This window comes from Hippichthys cyanospilos, chromosome 10, assembly GCF_059441005.1.
Source record: "Hippichthys cyanospilos isolate Australia breed blue-spotted pipefish chromosome 10, RoL_Hcya_1.0, whole genome shotgun sequence".
Lineage (NCBI taxonomy): Eukaryota > Metazoa > Chordata > Actinopteri > Syngnathiformes > Syngnathidae > Hippichthys > Hippichthys cyanospilos.
The window spans coordinates 4,540,899-4,564,119 of NC_142378.1; the positions used below are offsets into that span (position 1 = coordinate 4,540,899).

At 37.9% G+C, this 23,221-nt stretch overlaps 1 protein-coding gene across 1 annotated transcript in view; it reads left to right on the forward strand.

Moving 5' to 3' along the window:
- The first annotated feature begins 396 nt into the window (after positions 1-396).
- Positions 397-23,221, forward strand: part of LOC148416687 (desmoglein-2.1-like) — a 41,618-nt gene continuing 18,793 nt past the window's right edge. The window contains exon 1 of the mRNA XM_088425154.1: positions 397-590. The gene's annotated coding sequence lies outside the window, so the exon portion shown is untranslated. The remainder of the gene's footprint in view (positions 591-23,221) is intronic.

The window sequence follows — 23,221 nt, forward strand, 5'->3', positions numbered from 1 at the left end:
AAATGCAGCGTCTTCTGCTGTCCGTAATGAAAAACGGTCTACATATTACACATTGTCCCTTTAATATCTCGTCCAAATGCTTTTTTAATTGGCTTGCTGACACTAATCGTTGCCTTAACTGATTTATAATATATATCTCCAATTTATGTTGTTTATGAGTCTTTTAGATTCTTTTTTCTCCGTTTTTTAAACTTCCGAGTTAGCTGTTACGAATGGGTACGCATCCGGCAAATTGCGCGTTGTAGTTGGACATGCAGTCACTCGAAGATGTAACACCAGTGCCAACCACTAGTTGGCAGACATCGCTCATCATCGCCTCCAAAACCCAGGCTACAATTGTGAAGAAGAAAGTGTCATGGCCGCTGATTCAATCGCAAAAGTTTGGATATACAGTATTTTGATTTTTATTTAAATAGGGTTGACAGTTCGTTTGAAGTACGTTTGTGTCCTCAAAATAACATGAATATATATTATGCTCAATGGTGTTTTAAACACGTGCGTTGGCTTAATTGGACAAGGAGCCGTTGTGATGGGCTCTCCTTCAGAAATGGGACGCGTCCAGGTGTAACTCGACGGCACTGTTGACACAGGTGAGTGAAGCAGTCTATTAATTTACCGAATTAAGGTGACAAGTAGCAAAAAATATGCTAATGTAATGTTCAAATCTTTGAGAAAATCGTTTTTTTGTGAAAACTTGCTTACAATGATTTCCTGCACTTTTGCCTGAGAGCCTTCTTGCTCTCTTTATGTGGTTATTTGTGGTTGATCATTCAGTCTTCAAAAATTCAAATATATGCATATTTTTTGCTAAGATGTGCATTTTACACGTTTTTTTTTTTCAAACTGGCTTGTTATTAAGCATGCCATTTTTTAATAGGTACCCAAACCGTAATTGTCGAACCGTCAGTCAAAATATCAACAGAACTTTCATAATAACTTCCGTCGCTAAAATTCGTCCCTCCCTTAAAAAAATAGAAATACTTGCTTAAGAAAATAACAATCAAACTTCCATCATCCTAAAACTAACACCAGAACTAAACCTTACAGTCAATCACTCAATTATACTAACAACATTATGGCAAAACACACTAAATCCACACCATAATGTGTTCCTCTGGTACTAGACTGCAATAAGCAATCCCATCCCCTAGAGGGCATTCATGTCATTATTGTTTCAGACAGCCTTCAACCTCTGTAGTCAATCTTTAAAAGGCCATTTACAGAAACATTTACATAAATTTAATAATAATAAATACATGTACATTTAAGCTCATATATGTCAAATATTCTACAAGTAAAATTAAGGTTTTGCTCATCTTAATTTACTAGATAATGCCTTTTGGGGGTATATGTTAAAACTTCTATCTTGCATTTCCTGGCTAAGCGCCAATTAGAGAGAGATTGTCACTTTGATGTGCCCATTGGTTACTTGAATGTCATCACCTCTTTGCCTGTGGAAAGGCATCCCAGAATGCTTTGCTCAACTAGGTACAAGCAATTTATTCATTCAAATCACATTTTAAAACACAAAATAAAACAAAACTGTCTTAATAGTTCATTCTAAAAATTGTTTTTTTAACTTTAGGCCTGTGCAATGAATGTGTTGAGCAAGATTGTGTACAGTATGCATTTTATTTCATAAAACCATCACCTTTTTGCCCATGAAAAGGCATCCCAGAATGCTTTTCTCAACTATGTACAAGCGATTTATTCATTCAAATCACATTAAAAGGCAAAATAACACAAAAATCTAAAACTTCATTCTAAACATCTCCCTTTTTAACTTCATCTCCCTACAATAAATGTGTTGAGAAAGATTGTGTCCAGAAATCTGGAAGATTTAACTGGGCGAGAAACTGTTACCAACAGTGACACGGGTGGTGATGATTACAACGACAGATTAAAATGAGGGACAAAATCTTCTGTTCCGTCCGGCTTAAAATGTTTGTGACGGACCAACAGACTGTCCACCTCTGATATTATGTCAGAATGAAAAATGACGTTATCACCACATTGTAGTACAAGCTATCACATTCTGTCACATTAGCAAATTATCGTAGTACATTGTAGCCAATTTGTAGCCGATTGTAACGCAAAGTAGCGTGTCCTTGAAGAATGTAAGCTTGAATGCTTGTCTCCTGTACATAGATCAAATCAATACTTTTGATTTTTAAAAAAATACTGTACACTCACACTTGAAGCGCAGAGCTGGATGAAATGTAAACAAAGTTTTCTATAAAGATCACAGAGGTGAAGGAGACATTTTCTTTGCAACGGTAAAAGAAAAAAAAAATCAAAAAAACAAGCTCCGGAAAATCAGCGGCCTCACAGCAGATCATAGCAATTAGCCAAAACATTAGCGGTACGCTGCCCACAGTTTGACCCTGACAGGCTATTCTTTTTTTTTTTTAATGACTTTCTCTGGATGTTTGAATCTAAACGTGTTTTTATCTTTCATTACGGCCGTTTGTTGACTTCTTTTTAAACTTGCGTAGCGGTTAAATCGCTTCGAGCGCACTTATCAAAAGACGTGCGTGACAGTTGAGGATGTGGGGAAAGCAGCGGGAGATTCTGGCTGCTTTTAAAAAAAAAAAAATGTCGGATTTGGGACGAGGCGACGGAACACAAAGAACGGCTTTGAAAGTGTGACGAGAGGAGGAAGACGAGGATGGCGGCGCCGTCGTTTGGCTCACGTCAACGCTGGAAGGGAGTGGGACCAAAAGAAAGGAAAAAAAAACTAAACAAAAAACATTGGCCCACTACATCAATAAGGCTATGAAAAAAGTCTGTGTGTAGGTGTGTGGATTTAGTATTTTGTGTATATGCTATGTGTGATTAGTGTGAATGTACAGTGTTTGTGAGTGCATTGTGTATGTGGTGCCGCGTGTGTGGATATAGTGTATGTTTTGTTTGTGTGTGTATCTTAGTACACGTGTGTTTTTGTGTCTAAGTTGTATGTAATTTCTGTTTGTGTTTATGTATGGCGTGGTGTGTGTTTGTTGTGTTTTGTATATATAGTGTTGTGTATGTAGAGTTGTATGTAGTGCATATTTTTGGGAGTGTGTCCGTGTGTTGTGAATTTCACACAACAATATACGGTAGTGTGTTGATTGTGGTTTAGTGTGTTTGTGTGTATACTGTGTTTGCATGGTATGTGTGTGTTGTGGATGTCTGGTTACGTTTTTGTGTTGTGTGTCTGAGTGTATTTTGTGCATGTGTGTGCTGTGTGATGTGTCAAGGTTGTGTGTGTTTTGATCTGTGTGTGTGTAGTGAGGTATGGGTTGTGGTTTGTGTATTTATTGTAATTGTGCGTATAGTGTGTGTTGTGTATGTATTAGTGTATATAGTGTATATTTTTGGCCATGTGTGAGTGTATATTTGGAGCAAATGTGTTGTGCTGTGTGTGTTTGCCTTGTGAAATTTTGTGTTGTGTATATAATATAAACATTGTGTGTCAGTACTTATTGGTGTGTATGTTGTGTAGGTATTGTATTATTAGGTGCATATTTTTGCTGTCTGTGTGTGTCTGAATGTGTTGTATATATTGCAGACTATTTTGTGTGTGTGTGTGTGTATATTTTGCGCATATGCATGTGTTGTGTGATTTTTTTTTTTTTTGTCCAGTTTTTGTCTACGTGGTGTGTGTGTGTCCTTGTATTTGCATTTGGTGAGTGTTAAAGTGTGTGCTGTGTGCGTGTGTGTATGGTGTTTTTGTGATCTCATCCTGCTTTAGTGTGCTTGTTTTTGTGTCTGTTTGGCGTGTGGGTTTGCGCGAACTCCTGATGGTCTTTTTTTTTCCACGTGTCCTCTCATTCCTCTTCCTTATCGTCTTTTCCATTCTTCCTCCTCTCTCTCTCCCTTTTAAGTAATCTTTTCTCTCCCAGATTGTTGTGTTTGCCCGCAGGCGTTGTTCCTCTCCCTCGATGCTTTCCTCCCCGCTTGCTCAACACACAAACTCACAAACATGCCACATGCAGTCAAGGGACCAAATATCGGGGTGCGCCTACGTCAAGGATGCTCATGATACAATGTTTTTTAAGTGAAAATGTGAGCTATGACTTTGCAAATTAGCAACTAGCTTGACGCTAGCCTGTACACTGCTTAAACATCCATTAGCGTAGGTTAGCCTAAAAGGCTAGCAGGGATTCAAGACACTTTGTTTATATAGCGCATTTACTACACAAGATCACGTGTGAAAGAATGAAAAGGCATTAAATTAGATTTCGATCTTTGCAGAATCCCTGGTAGAGTCTCGCGTACCCCCTCAAGTGCCTTTTGGGTCCTTGAACTGTCTTTTGGGCACCACTGTTGTATTGGCAAAACCACTTGTCATTTTATGGGGAATTGTTAGTGCCTTCATATGCTGAAAATAACTAATAAAGTAACATAATAGTCATAAAGTAATTCAAAGTTACATTTGAACTCAAAGAATCCAAGTTATCTAACCTTTGAAATCAAGTAATCTGTATACTCAAGTGTAGAAAAGTAATTGAATTACTTCTACTGAAGAGCTGGGACTCGATCCATCTAGTTTTTCCTTGTGTGTATTATGTTGCCATCTTGTGGCCAAGAAAACACAAGGAGCAGCACTATGTACAATAAAATGTAAGTTATCTAACTTATAAAATCAAGTGGTCTGTATAGAGAAGTAATTAAATTACTTTTAGAGAAGAGCTGAGACAATTTCCTTATGTGTGTATTATGTTGCCATCTTGTGGCCAAGACACTGACAACACAAGGAGCAGCACTATGTACATTGAAATGTAAATTATATAACTTAAAAATCTAGTAATCTGTAAACTCAAGTATAGAAAAGTAATTAAATTACTTTTACAGAAAAGCTGAGACTTGAGCCATCTAGTTTTTCCTTATGTGTGTATTATGTTGCCATCTTGTGGCCGAGACACTCACAACACAAGGAGCAGCACTATGTACATTGAAATGTAAGTTATCTAACTTATAAAATCAAGTAATCTGTAAAGTATAGGAAAGTAATTAAACTACTTTTACAGAAAAGCTGAGACTAGAGCCATCTAGTTTTTCCTTATGTGTGTATTATGTTGCCATCTTGTGGCCGAGACACTCACAACACAAGGAGCAGCACTATGTACATTGAAATGTAAGTTATCTAACTTATAAAATCAAGTAATCTGTAAAGCATAGGAAAGTAATTAAATTACTTTTACAGAAAAGCTGAGACTTGAGCCATCTTGTTTTTCCTTATGTGTGTATTATGTTGCCATCTTGTGGCCAAGACACAACAGAAGGAGCAGCACTATGTACATTGAAATGAAGTTTTAAAAAAAGCAAGTTTATTTATTTTTACATTTTATTTATCAATGTCATCACATCGCACACACGCTGAGCACCCAAATGTGAATTGTTTCATCTCGTGAGTCAGCGCGCGTGGCGTCCTTCCGTCCGTTGCTCCTCGGCTTTCGTGTTTGTGCGCCGCTCACTCGTCTGTCTCCTTGATTACTTTGTGCTCTCCTCACTGCTCACCACTGTCAACTTCAATTAGAGCACGCCAGACTAATATGCGTCTTTTGTGTGTGCGTTTGTGTGTGTATAGGAGGGGCGAATCCTTGAGGCAACATAGTTTTATAACATCACTTTTTTTTTCATTTTTATGACAACAATAGATGTTTTCAAACAAACAGTTGTCTCCGAACAAAAGTTACCGACAAAATTAAGAGTTACGTAAAGGACTGCGTCCGCAACCGAGTTAGGAACCGCTTCAATATTTGTTGCATGAAATAGTCAACAACCACGTAGAACCTAGTCAAGAACCACCAAGAACATATCGTAGGTTTCCGGTCCCTATTAACCTCAATGGACCTGGAGAATCAAAATTTCGAGCCACACTGAGAACCAATCAAGGATAAAATGAAGAACCTGATTAGGAACAGTGTCAGGAACCACGTCAAGATGGAATATGTTTTCAATTCAGACCTCGATCTTCAAAAATAAAGCTGATCAACGAATGTGATCCTAATCAGTTTTCTATGCGCCAGCACGCGCATTTGTGTTGAGGCGCAGCAAAGTGGGCCATCTTGACAACCCCCACCCATCAAATAAAAATAAGAAATACATCTACAACATGATAAAAGTTGGGGGGAAAAAAAAATTGCAATAGAAGGCGCTTACTTATTCAGAGCCGACTGACTATGTGGGACGTCAAAGTGGGACACGTTCTTCTTTCATCATTCAGCACCAGACTGCGCTCGCAAGTTGAATATGCCATTTAAAAAATAATCTTTTTTCCACCAGAGGGAATGAGGACGCCATTCGGGAGACATTTCATTAGGTACACCATCAGCAGCAGGAGACATGAAAACTGACCGATTTAGGCCCCCCAAAAAAAAGAAATATAACAAAGTAAGTGAGAAAGCAGACAGGAAGTTGTCTCAACGTGAAAAAGGCGGAATTACGAGGGTGCCGACGGAGTGTTTTGCGCCGTTAGTCACCGTGACGACTTTGGACCCCCCCGCGCGAGTGCGGCGGCCATCTTTCATCCCGTTCCCCTCCCCCGTCTCATCCATCATGGCCGCCAGGCAGCCTGCAAAATTAACGACCGCGCGTGAATCAAAGTTTTCCTGCAGGAGATCGCATTTGCACATAAAACAACATCTCTCACACGTAAAGATTTTTTTTTTTTTACCCCCCATTTGTCAAAGGAGATGTTGTGGATGCCCACTCGTATTCGGAACCAATCAAAATACAGTTTGACTATCACCTCAAAGGAAAAACGCGGATCGCGGCAAATTTACGAAAGATGGAAGTGACAATTTGGATTAAATATTTTTTAATCGACAATGTCATTCTAACGTCCTCTCAAATGTATTTGTATCTGCAAACACATTTGAACGTATTTGCAAATACGTTCGAATGCACATGTGGGCTACATGCTAACAACATAGCACTTTTTTCCCCATAATGCCATTTGCTAATGAGGTTTTTGTAGAAATAAAATTATATTTTCAAAAATCATTTGGCCTGACGTTATACCAATATTTTCAAAAATAATTTACCCATTTTTCCCCATAATGCCATGGAGAATTGATGAGTACATTCACATACTTGGTGGCTTTATGAAAAAAATAAAATGTCAGACGCAAGTCACTGCAGACAATAAATTTAAACCCTAAAATTTACATATTGGTACAATTGAGGCGAAATGCTAATTTTATTTATTCATTTATTTTTATATTGCGCATGTGTACGTCAATATCATGTGGCATTATGGGAAAATTGCTGTTTTCAGCATTTGCTCTATAACACTATCCTCTACATTCAAGTGCATTTGCGAGTAATTTCAAAATTATTTGTACTAAAGTTCAAACATACCTAGACGGATACCCTGTGGCATTATGGGAAGAATTGTCCAATGGACGTGATAATGAAACCCATTAAAAAATGTAGGCCAAATTCTTTATTTTTTTTATTTATTTTTTTTTACATTAAACATTCACACGTCAATACCATGTGGCATTATTGAAAAAAGTGCTATGTAAACTTTCTTAATTTCCAAATTTATTCCATTAATGTAAGCCAAATGCTAAAATTAGCACATTTCTCGACATGTTATTCCATAAGTGAATTCTCTGTGGCATGCTGGGAAAAATCCTGTTTTTAGCATTTAGCCTATAGATACATTTGAATGTAAGTTCTTTTAAACACATTTGCAAGTACACTCGCATATTCTGATATTCATACGACATGACATTATGAGATAAAAAGACTTAAAACAGTTATAAAAAGTACTAATAAATTACTTAGGATAAGAATAACTAAAATGCAGGCCAAATGTTTCAAAACGACATTATGTGGCATGATGAGGAAAATGCTATATTTTTAGCATTTAGCCTACTAATACGTTTGAATGAATTTGCCAATACATTGGAACCTACTTGCAAATACGTTCAAACAAGTCCGCCAGACAAAAATGTTGCCGTTGGCAATTTTCAGATGAACAAAGGTTTACTGAGTGCTTGCGAGTGTTTGGGCGGCGGAGGGGAAGAAGAGACTAAAGGAGTGAGTGGGAGTGAGGCAGCAGATTGAAGCGGCGCGCTCGCGCCGACACGTCTTATAATTAAAAAGCGCCAGCTGCCAAGTCGTCAGCGACTGGCGCCGCTTCCCCATCCCGTCCTTCATCTTCACGAGTGCTTCCCTCTTCCACATCACGTTCACCTCTGAAATCACAAGCATAAGGTAAATGGAATCATCTGCTTGAAAATTGCCAGATATCTTTTTCTAACGCTATTATTATAGCTTTTACGCTGCCAAATTTTGACAATCAACGGCTTTGACATTTCACGGCCGATTCACACCGTTCCAGCGTCAACATGTTGCAAAAATTCAGGCTCGCCGGGCTATTATTTTTCTCGGTTCTAACCTTCGCAGTTTTCCCACAATTTAACATTTTCACCCCAAAAATACCCATTCATTCCCAATAGGAAATTTTTAGAAATTCTTCCCAATGGAGATTGTGAATGTTCAGCTCTGTTACTTCACCTCATGATCAAGTTTCAGCTTTTTCACAATTCCTACATAGCAAGATTCCGTCATTTTCACTCACAATTTACACATTTTTAACCACTGGTTTTCAAAATTCAACTTTTTTTTTTAAATTTCTCAACAGAATCTTACATTTCCCATGTCAACACATTTCATATAATCACGGTTCTCAGGCTATTATTTATCTCACTTTGAACTTTCACATTTTTCCCACAATTCAACATTTACATCCCCAAAATACCTATTCATTTCCAATCGAAATTCTAAATGTTTATTTCAGTCACTTCACTTTTTGATCCATTTCCAGCACGGCCACAATTCCTACGTAAAATTCCACCATTTTTACCAACAATTTGCACATTTTTTATTCGTGTGACTCGAACAGTCCCAACTTGAAACCATCCGCAAATTTCAAACCGAAAACATCTTAAGCTTTGTATTTTTTTCCTGAAATTTCCACACTTGGGCCGCGTCAACGTTCCATCATTACGGAACAGATGTTAGCGACGCCATTGAGGCTATTTCTACTCCCGCTTTCTCCGTGAGGCTTCGAAGGGGAAGAATGCACTCAAGTTAAAGATTGATTAACAAACGCTGAGTGGAACCCAGAAGACTCGCCCACACAAGATGAGCGGGACGAAGTTGTTAGCGTCAAAGTGACGCAAATGACAAATGACGGCTGCGCTCAAGGTGGCCGACTGGCGAACCGGCGGCCGACTAACTCAAAGATGAAACCACCAAAGGACTAACTCGACAACTATAACGTAAGTCTCATTTTGCAGATTAGGAAGAAAAATGTCTTTTTGGTTTGATAAAAATACCCTTTTTGGATCAAGTCAACTACTTTAAAAAATTGAGAGTCATTTTTTTTCTAATTTAAAAAATATATATTTTCCCTTTCGCAATATAACATTACTCTTAAAAAATATATTTATATTTGTATGTATGTACATATTAGGATTTCATAATTATCCTATTCAGAATAATTACATTTCTCATTACACTTGAAAAAATATGTACATACGATTTCATCATGATTAAAGTCAGAATTATTGCATTTCTCATTTTACAATCGAATATTACACTTGAAAAAATATATCTCAACATGTATATATTTGTATATATTTACATAATAGGATTTTATAATGATTAAATTCTGAATAATTAAATTTCAAATTTTTAAAAGTTTTTCTTTTCCCTTTTACAATAGAGCAAATCTATTTGTATATTTTGTACTGTATGTATGTACATAATAGGATTCGGGTTAGAATTTTATTTCATTTTATTATTATTTCATTTTTTATTTCATAATTATTAAATAGCACATTTTTAGACCGATATCAGTATGAGTACTCAGTTCTTAGTAGTCGATACCAATACCACTGATACTTTTGAAACAGGAAATTTCCCCCCAAAAAGACCTACTGTAGATATTTTATCCTATTATAACATTTTGTTTGAACATTTTGCAAAGTTAATGGCAATAATACATACATATATATATATATATATATATATATATATATATATGTGTGTGTGTGTGTGTGTGTGTGTGTGTGTGTGTGTATGTATACACACACACACACACACCCACACACACACACACACACACATATATATATATATATATATATATATATATATATATATATATATATATATATATATATGTCAGTCAGGAACCAGTAATAAAAACGTCGGGGGGTTGCGGCGATGCCAGTTTGCTCGTCAGCCATTCGGAGTGACAGCGGAGTGACACGTTGTGAAGTGGACGCCAAAAGCTGCTTTGTGCTTTTTGAAGCCGCTCGACAGCTTCCTCTTTCATATGCTAATTCTGAGCAGAAATGACTCATTGCAAGGACTCCCGAAGAAAAAGGGAAGAATCATTCTGGCGACAGAGAAATCACATTAGAATTCTGGATAAATAATAAAAAAGTCTTATAGGAAATACGCCATCGTTAAGTAAATAACAAGGCATGTTTCTTTACAGTACTTTTTCTCCATTCGTTAAATAATTGCTGCAAGTGTTTATTTTTAATATGTTTTTTTTTTTATGAACAACGACATTTCCTTTCAGTATTTGAGATACAAGTGTTTTGAGTTATGAGCGTAGTCACTGAACAAAATTTACAGGCAGGGAAGCACTTTAAAATACAGGCAGTATTTGGTTCAGTTTTCTTAACAAAATTTGCATATGATCAATTTATATAGTTGCATAGTTCATCTGAGAGACTGTTTGTGCCCTAGTAAAGTGATGCTGGTTTGGTTAGCAACAGTCAATTTACATATACATCTACATATATATATATATATATATATATATATATATATATATATATATATATATATATATATATATATATATATATATATATATATATATTTTTATTTTTTTTTTTCATAGTCAGATTTTTAAGAATTTTAAAGCTGAAATATTATTTAAAAAAAAGGATATTATTTAGCCATTTTCAGCATTGCAATGCAATGAAAAGCGTTTTTTCCCTAAAATTATTTTGATAAAATAATTTTTCATGTACAATTAACACCTTTAAAAACGCTTTTTGCCTCTTGCCTTTGGCCAAAAGTGACGTCACACTATGCTCACCTTTTTTCTGAGTTTGGTCGTGTGACATTTGCAAGCTGAGCCCTGATTGGACTGAATAAGTAAATGTCATTTTTAGGGAAAAAAATTCTAATTTTCAAGGTAACGTTTAAAAACCAAATCTCGTTTCCAAGCTGAAATATTTTTGGTGCGTTGCCGCCGGCTAAAAGTGACATCACGATATGTTCAAGTAACGTCCAATCACGGCTCATCTCTTTTCTGTGATTGGTCATGTGACATTTGCAAGCTAAGCCCTGATTGGTCCGAGCAATCTAATGCCATTTTTAGTCAACAGCAAGTGTCAAAATGTGCTTTTACAAGTAGTCATCGGACATGAATAATTTGGTCAACACAAAATAGAAAAAAATGTAAACTTTTTACTTCCGAAGACGTCTAAATCAGTAAATTATCCCTTTTAAAAAGGTCACATTTTCCCCAACGCCATTTTTTCCATTTGCGACTGCAAGGCATTCAAAGCGGCGTTCAAAGGCTCTCAGCAGTCAAGTCAATGAATGACTGTTAATTCCACTTAGCATCTTTTTTTTTTTTTTTTCCCGGAGGGAGGCAAATATCAAACATGGTTGTGTCATGAACATGACACCTCAAAGCGGCAAACAATCGCGCGCCTCGCTACTCTTACAAGTGTGCGCGCATGTGCGCTTTGCCTCCTTCAATATTTGTGTGGCTAAGCGGCGTGGAGCTGACAGGCCGACGGAAGCGCAAACATCCTGGCGCTGTCAAGAAACACGCTAGCTGAGCTCGCACGCAGCTTTTCTTCTCACTTCAAAGCACGCGCGCTACGTTCAGGCAACACTTTGATGAACATGCGTGGAATCGGGAAGGCTGCGAAGTTTTACCGCTTCCCGTGTGAAAGGTACCCGGCTAATCCTAATCATTCCGATGGCATCGGGATTTCGGCCTGTTTTGCTGCCGCTTCCCCCTCACCCGTTGTGTAATTTTTCTTTTTTTTTTTTGGGCTTTAGACCTTTTTATGCTGCTTTCACAGCTGCAATTATATTATATTCACACACACTGACTATTTTTCCGTGCCGCGTGAGAGCTAGCAAAACAGGTGTTTTTGTCTCCCGAGGTGTGAAGTTATGGCGTTATATTTGTGCCACAATTCCGCGGGCGCGGAAAACAATTTTGAGCGTTGAAAATAAAACCGAGCGAGCGAAAACAGATTTTGAGCGCAGAAAAAAAGTTCTTGAAAAGAAGTTTCTGGCTCCAAATTCCTTTTTGCTCGCTCGCCATAGCATTCTCGCGCTCAACATCTCGCGAGCGCTATCCCGAGCGAGCGAAAAGGAATTTTGAGCGAGCAATTTCTTTTTCTGAGTTCAAACTCCATCGGCGCGCGCTCAAACTCTTATCATTACGCGCTCAATAGTTTTTTTCTTGCTCTCAAAATCTGTTTTTGCTTGCTCAGTTTGATTTTCTCCGCTCACATTTTTTTTTCTCGTAATTGTGGCACAAATATAACGCCATATGAAGTCCCTTATTTTTCTTTTACATGTGTAAAAGTTACAGGCAAGCATCTGCGTGAAAGACAAAAGCACAAAGTCGGAAACTGTCGGTGATTTCACCGCTCGTTTTTATGCTTCTGTTGTGTGAAAAAGCAATTGTCACTCTTTCATACCTAACACATTATCAACTTAATGTATGAAGTGCGATTCTAGGATGCGGTGTTTCTGCGTGAAAATGTCCCACCCGGCTTTGACTGGGAAAATGGAAGCCCTTCTGATGGAGGCCATTTTTCGGTGCGAAAGCAGCTATCAGACACAATTTCCAGTCAGCGTGAAGAGTTTGACTCATGTCTCGCGGAAAGTTTTCCCGCCGTCTTCGGGGTGCAGTTTATTGTCGTCAAGTAGGAAGGCGCGCTCGGCCAGTCGAGGAAATGTCCAATCAGCTGCTCAGCTGAACTGTGAGGCGAGATTGTCGCCCGAGCGGCGCGCCGACTGCTCCCTTCATGCATATTGATGGCGTTCGGTGACACCGGATGGTGCGGTAACACCCCCCCCCCCCTTCCCTCTTTCCCTATTTTGATGTTTTTTGTTACATTCTTGCTTTAAGTCTTTTCTATAGAACCTGGCTTGTATTTACCTTCCTTATGTTACCCCTGAGTAAAACTTAAAGGGACAGTGTGTAAGATCGAGACCCTTTAACATTAAAAAGGAATCAATTTAATGATTTATAATTTCAAAAACTTGCAAAATAATGTGTTCTTAATGACCAACTGCGTGTTTTAAATTTAAGCATAGGTCTTGTTATTATTACATTTTATTACATGGGGGTGGCACTTCGGAGGCGGCCATGTTTGTTATAGCTACAGACAATGGTATATGCAGCACCCTCAGCACCTCCTGCTGTCCGTAATGAAAAATTGTCTAAATCTTACACACTATCCCTTTAAAACTAGCAAATACTACTAGACTGAGTGATACATAAACGCTCTCATTTTTGTAAAGATATGATCTGAAAAGTTATAGCTAACATATGGTATCTTTTGTTGGTCACTAGCTGTTAGCCGTTAGCAGCTATTCAGCTAATTCTGACTAATGGTTTGACAAATTGACGAATTAATTGACCAACTGTAGAGCGTGGCTCGTATTTACCTTCCTTATGTTACCACTGAGTAACCCTTAAAGCTAGCAATTACTACTTTCCTTTTATGATATTTAAGACCAACTGATCCATAGACCGTCTAGGTATATTTCGTTGTTCACGTGCTGTTAGCCGGAAGCAGCTAATCAGCTAATTCTGACTAACGGTTTGACTATTTGACCGATTGACAGATTAATTTACTAACTTTTGAACGTAGCCGGTATTTACCTTACGCTACCTCTGAGTGGCCCTTAAAACTAGCACTTATTACTTTCATATGAGCCTTTTCGTGACATTTTAGACCAGGGAGAACCTAGACACTCATATTTTTGTATCGCTATTATCACAAAAGTTGGAGATAACGTATACTTCGCTGGTCAGTAGCTGCTAGCCGTTAGCAGCTAATCAGCTAATTATGGCTGATTGTTAGACTACTTGATTGATAGACAGATTAATTGACTAACTCACTGAGTAATCGACTATGGAACAGACATGGCCAACTAAGCGGTAATGACAAAAGGAAGTGAAGCTAATTATCTCCCCGATTGAGCGATTTTTGGAGTGACTGCCAAAGCTAACTAACTGACTAAGTGAGACTCACCAGATGAAGTGAAAGCTAACTGACAAATGAGCCGATAACCCGACTATCAAACGGATGTTTTTGCCCTTTCTCGCTTTTTACTTTCGCTAGCAGAAACCGGATCCTTTTTATTTTCCTCCATCTGTCAGAACCTTGAAGAGCTTCGGTTCTAGCCGAGTGCTTTTCAGCTTCACTGAAGCCCGAAATCAACTTTCCCAATTACGTCGCCGGGCTAGAACATTCCGAACACTCGCCGTGCATCCACTGACTCCTCTGTCGGTACTTTTTCTGTCCGACGGTTTCCAAATTTACCAGCAAATTAAAGCATGGTATTTATTCGTATGAGTAGTTGCTTGACTGTTTGGCTTGTTTAGTGATTTGTTGGTTGTTGCTAGTTAGCTAGTTCGTTGCTTGGACGGTTGATTGGAAAGTAAATTAGATATTTTTTTTTTTCACTTGTACTAGTTGTATGTTTTGATTTAGTCATGATACAGTGATATATTTTGCAATCAACAGTCATATCAGCGCACTATTATGCTACCTGTGAAGGTAGTTAAGCACTTGGTTGGTCAATTGTTATGAGTGGTTGATTGACTTCCTCGTATATTTGTAGTTATTTATTGGGTTATTTTTTTAGTGAAGTCTTTTTTGGGCAGTAGTTAGTTGTCCGTCAATTTTGGGGTTTTAGTTGGTAGTGCTGGACGAATGAATTCAATGTGTGCGATATTTACTAACTTCTGTGACATTTAAACAAGTTACGGGTAAGCTATGAATGTTATGTTTACATTCAGTTAACCCTAGTTAGTAGTTTGCTTGTTGGTTGGTTGATTGACTAGCAAGCTATTTAGTTAATTGCTAAAGTTTTTTGGCAATAGGTTTTAATTGAATAATTACTTGGCTGGTTTTTAGTTTGTTTGTTTTTTTGGCTACTAGCTTAGTTAATTAGTTAGCTGGCGGGCTTGGTTGTTTTTTGCTCGTCTCTTTTTCCATAACCATATTTCTGGCAATAGCGGTAAATGAAAAACAAGTCAAAAATATCGTTTATCTTGACACGTTATCTTCTCGCATTTGGCAGCCGATGTGCAGCCGAGCTTGTATTTCCCACTCGAGGAACATAGCCCGTGGCCGAAGGAGGCGCAACAAAGGATACTGGGTAAGCGCGTGTTGACTTGAAAGTGTGCCGATGTTCCCCCGGGCCACCACAACATGCACCTGCAACATGTCTCATTTGCATGTTTTTCAAGAAACGGCAAATGCGAGTCAGCCTCCGGTGGACACGTAGCAAGTAGAACAAAATAACGTATTCTTTGTCGTGCTTTGCGATTGGTTAGCCGCTTAGTTGGTTGAGTAGCTTTGTTGGGTGCTTTTTGTTGTTGTTGTTTTTTTTTTTTTTTTTGGGGGGGGGGGGGGTAGGGTTAGGGTTATGGTTATGGTTTAGTGATTGGTGATTTGGTTGAGCCAGTAAGTTGTTTTTTAAGCTTGGTTAATGGTTGTTTAGGTAGTAAATTCTTTAAATAGCTGGTAAGTTGGTTGGGTAGAAAGTTTATTTGGGTGTTAACGGGTTTGTTGATAGCCTGTGTGCAAGTTCCACGTAACAAAGCCACCTGCGCAAACGCTACATTTGCATACTTCAAGATTTTTATTGCACCTTCAAGTGAGCCCCTCGCATGTGTTTTCCCAATTCCCCGCGGCGGTTTCGCGGCGAGAGGCGCGGGATGGCAAGGATCAGAAGGAGAGCCGGCCTGTCGGCAGTAATTGACGCGCTCGAGGAAATTCCGCCGCTCCGGATCCCGCGGGGACGCCGAAAGCCGGGCGGCGACGACATCGCGCTAAATAGCGAGACACGGCGCCGAAGGCCCTTCCAGGTTGACTCTTTCATCAGCAGACAGGCACACAAATGACATCGCTTTGTACACCTTTTCATTCAGCTCACGCTTTAGTGCCATAGCAAGTGAAACGAAAATAGTGCATAAGTGAGGATGCCCATTAGCGGTTGAAGTTAACGGGAACTTAACTGAAGCTGAAATTTTGACGTTGAAATTGGGGGCCGTCGATTCTTGCTGCATTTATAAGGTGGAAAGTGATGAATAGGTTGGTTTGATTTGCTATTTTGCAAAGTTGGTAAGTTAGTAGTTTTGGTTGGCTGTTGTGTTGGTTTCCTGGTCTAGTCGCTTGGTTTGTTTCTTTGGCGGTTTGCCTCATTAATTGCTTAGTTGGCCACTTGTCGCTTTTGTGGTTTTAGTATTACTGTTTGGTTCACTGGAAAGTTGGTCAAAGTCATGTACGTTATTTGACTAGTTAGTTAGCTCAGTCATTGGCTAATTCAGTTGTTTTTGCTTGGTAGTTTGCTAACTTTGGATAATTTGTTAAGCAGTTGGTTAAAGGTTTAGTTGGCATGGTTAGTTAGTTGACTGTTTTGATCGGTAGGTTAGCTGATTAGTTGAGTGTTTATGATAATTCACTGATTATTTGGCTTGTTAGTCAAGTGGTCATTACGGTAATTTACAGTACTTGTATTAGTATAAGTTATTTGGTTAGTCATTTTGTTGATAGACTTGGTTGATAGGCTGCTTGTTAGTTTATTGGTTAGTTAGTTGGCAAGCTAGAACGTTGGTTGTTTGGGTTAGGTGTTGGCTTGTTAGTCGAGCGTTTAAGATTATTTCCTTCTAACTTATTTATTTGACTAGTTATATGGTTAATAGACTGTCTGGTTAAACATGTGGTTATAATAGTTATGTAATTTACTGGAAAATTATTTGCTTGGACAGTTGTTTAATTGATAAGCTGTTTGATTAGTTTGATGTGGTAAGTTTGGTAGTTTGTTGGCTGGTTAGTTGGGAAGTTAGCAGGGTTTTGGTTTGTCAGTGTTGGTCTGTTGGTTACTAGGATATTGGGTAAGTTAACAGAATTTTTAGTTGTAGGTTGGCTACAAAATATTCGTTTTGCCGGATGTTATGTCGGTTGATGGACTGGTTATATTAGTTATGTAGATAACTCGGTTTAGTTTGTTAGTTGCGGTTAGTTGCGTCGCGTATTTTCATCCGAATAAAGAGAATGTTTCTTGCAGGGAATGCTTTGAAATGTTCCAAATGGAATGCAGGTACGAATTAACGAGAGCAGAAATGTCATCTTATCACATCTTATTATGGCGCTGTTGTTATCACCGTCTTTTCACCTACGCTTTGTGAACATGTTTTTTTTTTTTTTTTTACCAGCCCGCGTGCCGCATAATGACGAATGAAAGTTTTCGCACGCACGAAGTTCTCGCCACCCGCTAACGCCTCTCTTTCCGCTGACTGACTGTCATTTTGAATCTGGGGGATTCAGCATGCGGGTTGCCATGGCGACGCACTCAAAGCGAGAAGTAATTAAAGAGAAACTCCGGCGTCAAACTTTCTCCGCGGCTAAATTTAGGCTGCCGGGGCTCAAATGAGAACATCTGAAGATGTTTTCAGGAACACGTTACCTGGAAGTTTCATTAGATGTGTGAGGATGTTCCGTTTCCATGGAAACCGGTGTTAGCGTTCAGTAGGCAGAAAACAGTTAACAAATCAGAATCGTCTTGTGCACAATGCAAATATCCGACAAATATGAAGGTGGGGTGGGGGTGGGGTGGGGGGGGGGGGGGGCATCATGGGAGTTTAATGTTTTGGAGATTCCAACCATGCAACCGCTTGCTAAAGGCCTGATGACGATAGCAAGCCCTCGTATTGTAAATACACGCCGACCTTATCCCCGTCTTATGTTTTGTTTTTGTTCCGGAGTTGAGAAGGAGATTTTGCGCTAAAAGTTTGGGAATTCGAGTGGGTGGCGTCAGAGTTATCAAGAAAGAGAAATGGCAAAGAACTTGAGTCGAAACAATCTTTTGCAAAAGAGGGGCTCTTTTTTTTTTATTACGTAGATAACAAAGGATGTGGTTACAAGTTTTACAGTAATACCATGATAGGAATTGTTTGTGTGTGTGTGTGTGTGTGTGTGCGCGCACTTTTTTTTTGTTACAAAGTGGGACCATATCCTGGGTTTGACTATCTTTTTACTTGTGGGTACCATCTCGGTGGACCCCACAAGTTCAAACATTTTTTGAAGGTCAAAGATGTGTTTTTAGAGTATAGGTTGGAATTTTGATTTTGGTTGAGGTTAGGGTTAGGCAATTTGTTAAGGTAAGGATTGGTCGTGGCTTGTGTGTGTGTTGCCTTTGTTCCTGTATGTCTACACTTGTGAGAACCATTTTGAGTTTTCTACCACATAGTGAGGGCACTTTGGAGAAGTGACGACATTTAAGGCCGCTCCTCACTTATTCAGTATTCGGGGGGCTTTTACAGCGTTTTTTTACAGCCAACGTTTAGGGTGAGGCAATCTTTTCTGACGGTTTAGGGTTAGGAGATGCAATGAGAACTAAACACAATTTGCCTTAGTCAAAAGTTGCATGCGTCATTGTGCGCGCGTGCTACCTGGCTATGAATCAGAACGGAGATGAAGCTCATTAAAAGTTTGCTCCTCCGGAGGAGACTCGACTCGTACGTGTGCCCCTAGTCGTGCAAGAAGAAGGATGATGAGGATGATGATGCTAATGACGAGCGTTTAGTCTTTTAGCGCCGATAATTGCGTCCGCCTGCCTGCGCTCGGAGTTTGACTGAAAGCACGCCGCTGTGATGCGCTAATGAGTGTGCGTACAGTAAGGTCGCCATGGCAACTCGGCTTCCCGTGGTCAAAAGAGTCAAATTGTGATGGAGTTCCAAAATCATCGTACACGCCGTGACCCTATATTTAAATAGATGGGGATTTTATTTCATACTAACCCTACTTTGAAACTCTAATGGAAAATATAGGCCATTATTCAAGCCTCAATATACATACATATATATGTATACACATACGCATTGATTATTTGGTAATTAAGTACTAAATACACAAACTATGTATATAGGTGCTAAAGTAATCAATTACCTACTGAAGTAATCATTTTAGAAGTAGTAATTGATTACTTTTGGTACCGAAGTAATAAAAGTAATCAATTAATTCGGGAACTAAAATAGAAAATTAATCAATTACTTTTTGGACTATTCCACTAAATACACTAACTATTTATGCAGGTGCCAAAGTAATCAATTACTAAAGTACCTAAGTAATTAATTTGGGGTTAATATTTGATCAGCTTAGATACTCTAAAGGTAATCAATTACCTTGGAAACTAAAGTACTAAGTAATCAATTAATTTAGGCAATCAAGTACTAAGTATCAAGTACTATTTATGTAGATGCAAACTAATCAATTACTAAAGTACTTAAGTAATCATTTTCGGGATAGTAATTGATTACCTTGAGAACTAAAGTACTAAAGTGATTGGTTACTCTAGGTAATTAAGTACTAAATACACAAACTCTCATCTCGAGGGCCGGCTTATACACACACACACACACACATATATATATATATATATATATATATATATATATATATATATATATATATATATATATATATATATATATATATATATATATATATAATATCTGACGGACCGGATTAAGCCTGTTTGCGGGCCACAACTGGCCCGCGGGCCCTATGTTTGACACCCCTGACCATGATTTAAAAACATCTTTTTTTGGTCTTGTCTTCTCCTTTTCGTTTTGAACGGTGTTATGTGACCCAACTTTTTTTTTTTTTTTAACATTTTCTTTTCCATGTTGCGCGTGTTTGAGGACGGCGCTTTAATGAATAATTGAGAGCACGTTCTCTTGTCAGGGCGTCACGGGGCATCTTTGATTCAAACACTCAGGGACATCCCGTTCCTCCTAACATCCTCTCACCCTCCCGCTGTCACTTCAGCTTTTGATTAAAAAAAAAAAAAAATGGTGAAAAATCTTTTCCGTGGCGATGATGAGAACAGGAAAGCTTCATCAGGATCAAATCAGGACGCTTGTGCTAAAAAGCTTTATTAACTAAATGCCACTTCAACAACAAAAAAAATCAATAAAAATCATTTCATTTCACTACAATTCAAACTACCACAATAATACCACTTCCTTTAGCATATTCCGAAAATGAAAACATGAATTATTCATCGCTCCTTATTTTTTTTTCAAACGGAAATGTTTATGGGCGTAAGCACTCCCCCTAGTGGCCGGGTCCCCCGGGAGTGATGTTCCGCGTTCAAAATCTGTAGTTGAGCGACGCTAATCTCAAATCCTGATTGATTCTGAAATATGCAACCGTTTGCGCTTATTACTTGGGGGTGGGGATTAATAATACAGCAAGTCATGTGACTTTTGAAACCCGAACGTGAAAGCCTTACCCAGGCTAGTAAAGTAATCAATTCCGTTAAGTACTCAAGTAATTACTTAAGGGTTAGTAAATGATCACTTTAGGTATTAAATTACTAAAAGTGATCAATTACCATAGGGACTAAAATATTTGATTACTGTAGGTTATTAAGTACTAAATGCACAAACTATGTATGTAGGCGCTAAAGTATTAAATTTCTTTTCTAAAGTACTGAAGGGATTATTTTAGGATTCATAAGTGATCACTTTTAGTACTTTAATATCTAATCAATAGTACTAAAGTGTTTGATTACGCTCAGTAATTAGGTACAAAAGATACAAAGTTTGTATGTAGGTGCTAAAGTAAACAATTACTTTACTTAAATACTGAAGTAGTTACTTAAGGTTTAGTAAATGACCATTTTAGGTACTAAAGTACTAAGAGTAATCAATCATTTTGGGGACTAAAATACTAAAATGATTGCTTATTTTAGCTAGGTACTAAATTAGGTACTTGGGAATTGAAAAACATAAGTACCTGGAATATTGACAATATGTAATCGCTTGCTTGATTGATTTTTGCCATGTTTAACTCATTCAATGCCAAGGACGTATTTTCACGTTTTTATTAAGATTTTGGACATTAAATCCCAGATACTTAATTATTTAATAGATACTTTAGTACTTTAAGGACATTAACTTCCAGATACTTAAGTATTAAATTGATACTTAAATATCTGGGATTGAATGTCTGGACTCTTAAAAAAAAAAAAAAAAAAGGAAAAATACCTCCTGGGATTGAATGAGTTAATAAGATAAGTAAAACAAAATAAATAAATAAACATGTGGCCCATATACCACTGTATTTTTCCATATGCTGCCCACGAAACAAAAAGTTTGGACGCCGCCGTGCCGGTGCAAATGTTCACCCCCACAACGGCGCAAACACCCATATCGTTATCATTTCATCATTACACCCCCGGACGCGCGCAAAAAGTGATCCCACGCGCGTCTTTGTTGTTGTTTCTTTCATGTTTCGTTTCCACGGGAAGCCGTTGCGCTAATTCGTCTCCCTTCCGGACAAACCAAAAACAAAACAAAGTGACAGCCGGGCGTTGGCTTCGGATTCCTTTTCCGCCGCTGACGTCGCTGCGTAGTAAACAAGAAGCCTTAATGAAATCTTTCATCAGCAGCTGACTGGCCGCTGGGGACCGCCGCCGCCGCCGCCGCCGCCGTCTAATGCGCCAATTCATTATGAAAATGACTTAGGAGAGCGGCGGCGAACATTACGCACCCGCGCTGATTGCATTACGCCATCCAAATAAGCGAGATGTTACGGCTTGGCTCCAAGACGTCGCCACTAATGACACCGCAAACAAATTCCCGCTCCCGTTTAACCTACATCGCCATCGAGAAGAGGGCGTGCGCACTTTTCTTGCGCGGCGCTGATTATAGGTTCCAAAAATTCCAAAAGTTGTTTCTGATTTTTGATGGAACAAAACCTGTCTTTTCGGATGCATGGCGTATTTTTTATGCATGACAAAATATGTACGGGTTTCATCTATGGATTTTGTTTACTGTCCACTGGAACTCTTTCAGGTCAGGTTTTATTTCCAGATTATTTTGAAGGCAACACGGTTTTTCCCAGAAGCCTCAAGACGTAAAATCAGACAGACATAAAAGTTGAGGGTGAATAACAAAACACTTCACAGAAGAAGAAGAGATTCTCACATATTCTCAAGTTGTAGTATGCAATTAAGGATCTTCGCCGGGTTTGGTACTCAACTGTTGACCCTCTTGAGTTTATTTGTTTGTTTGGGTTTTTTACACGCCATTATCTTGGATTGTGGTTCTCAACCTTTTTTCAGACTTTGATATATTCGACTGTTTTTGATATATTAAACTTCAAACTTCATTTGTATTGGACCACAGAAAATAATCAACATTAAGTGTCCTCTTTTGGATCATAGAAGAGATCTGTCATAAAAAAAAACAAAATAAATGAAAAAGTCATTATTAATAAATATTTGTCCACAAAAAACAATCCAATAATAATAAACATAAAAGACATAATTGTAAATAAATATTTGGCCACAGAAAAATATTAAACATAAAGCATCCTGTTTTGGAGTTGCAGGAGATTTGTTCACAAAAATAAATCATGAACTTAATTATTCATAAATATTTGTCCACAAAAATAATCAACATAAAGTGTTAGTCGTGTTTTCAAAAATAAATTATTTTTGACAAATATTTTTCCACAGAAAAATATTCAACTCACAAAAATAAATCATTAACTTAATTATTCATATATATTTGTCCACAAAAATAAATCATTAACTTAACTATTCATAAATATTTGTCCACAAAAATAAATCATTGAATTAATTATTCATAAATATTAGTCCACAAAAATAACCAACATAAAGTGTCACACCTGTTTTCAAAAAGAAACAGTTTTTGACAAATATTTTTCCACAGAAAAATATTCAACTCACAAAATAAATCATTAACTTAATTATTCATATATATTTGTCCACAAAAATAAATCATTAACTTAATTATTCATAAATATTTGCCCACAAAAATAATCAACGTAAAGTGTTAGTCGTGTTTTCAAAAAGAAATAATTTTTGACAAATATTTTTCCACAGAAAA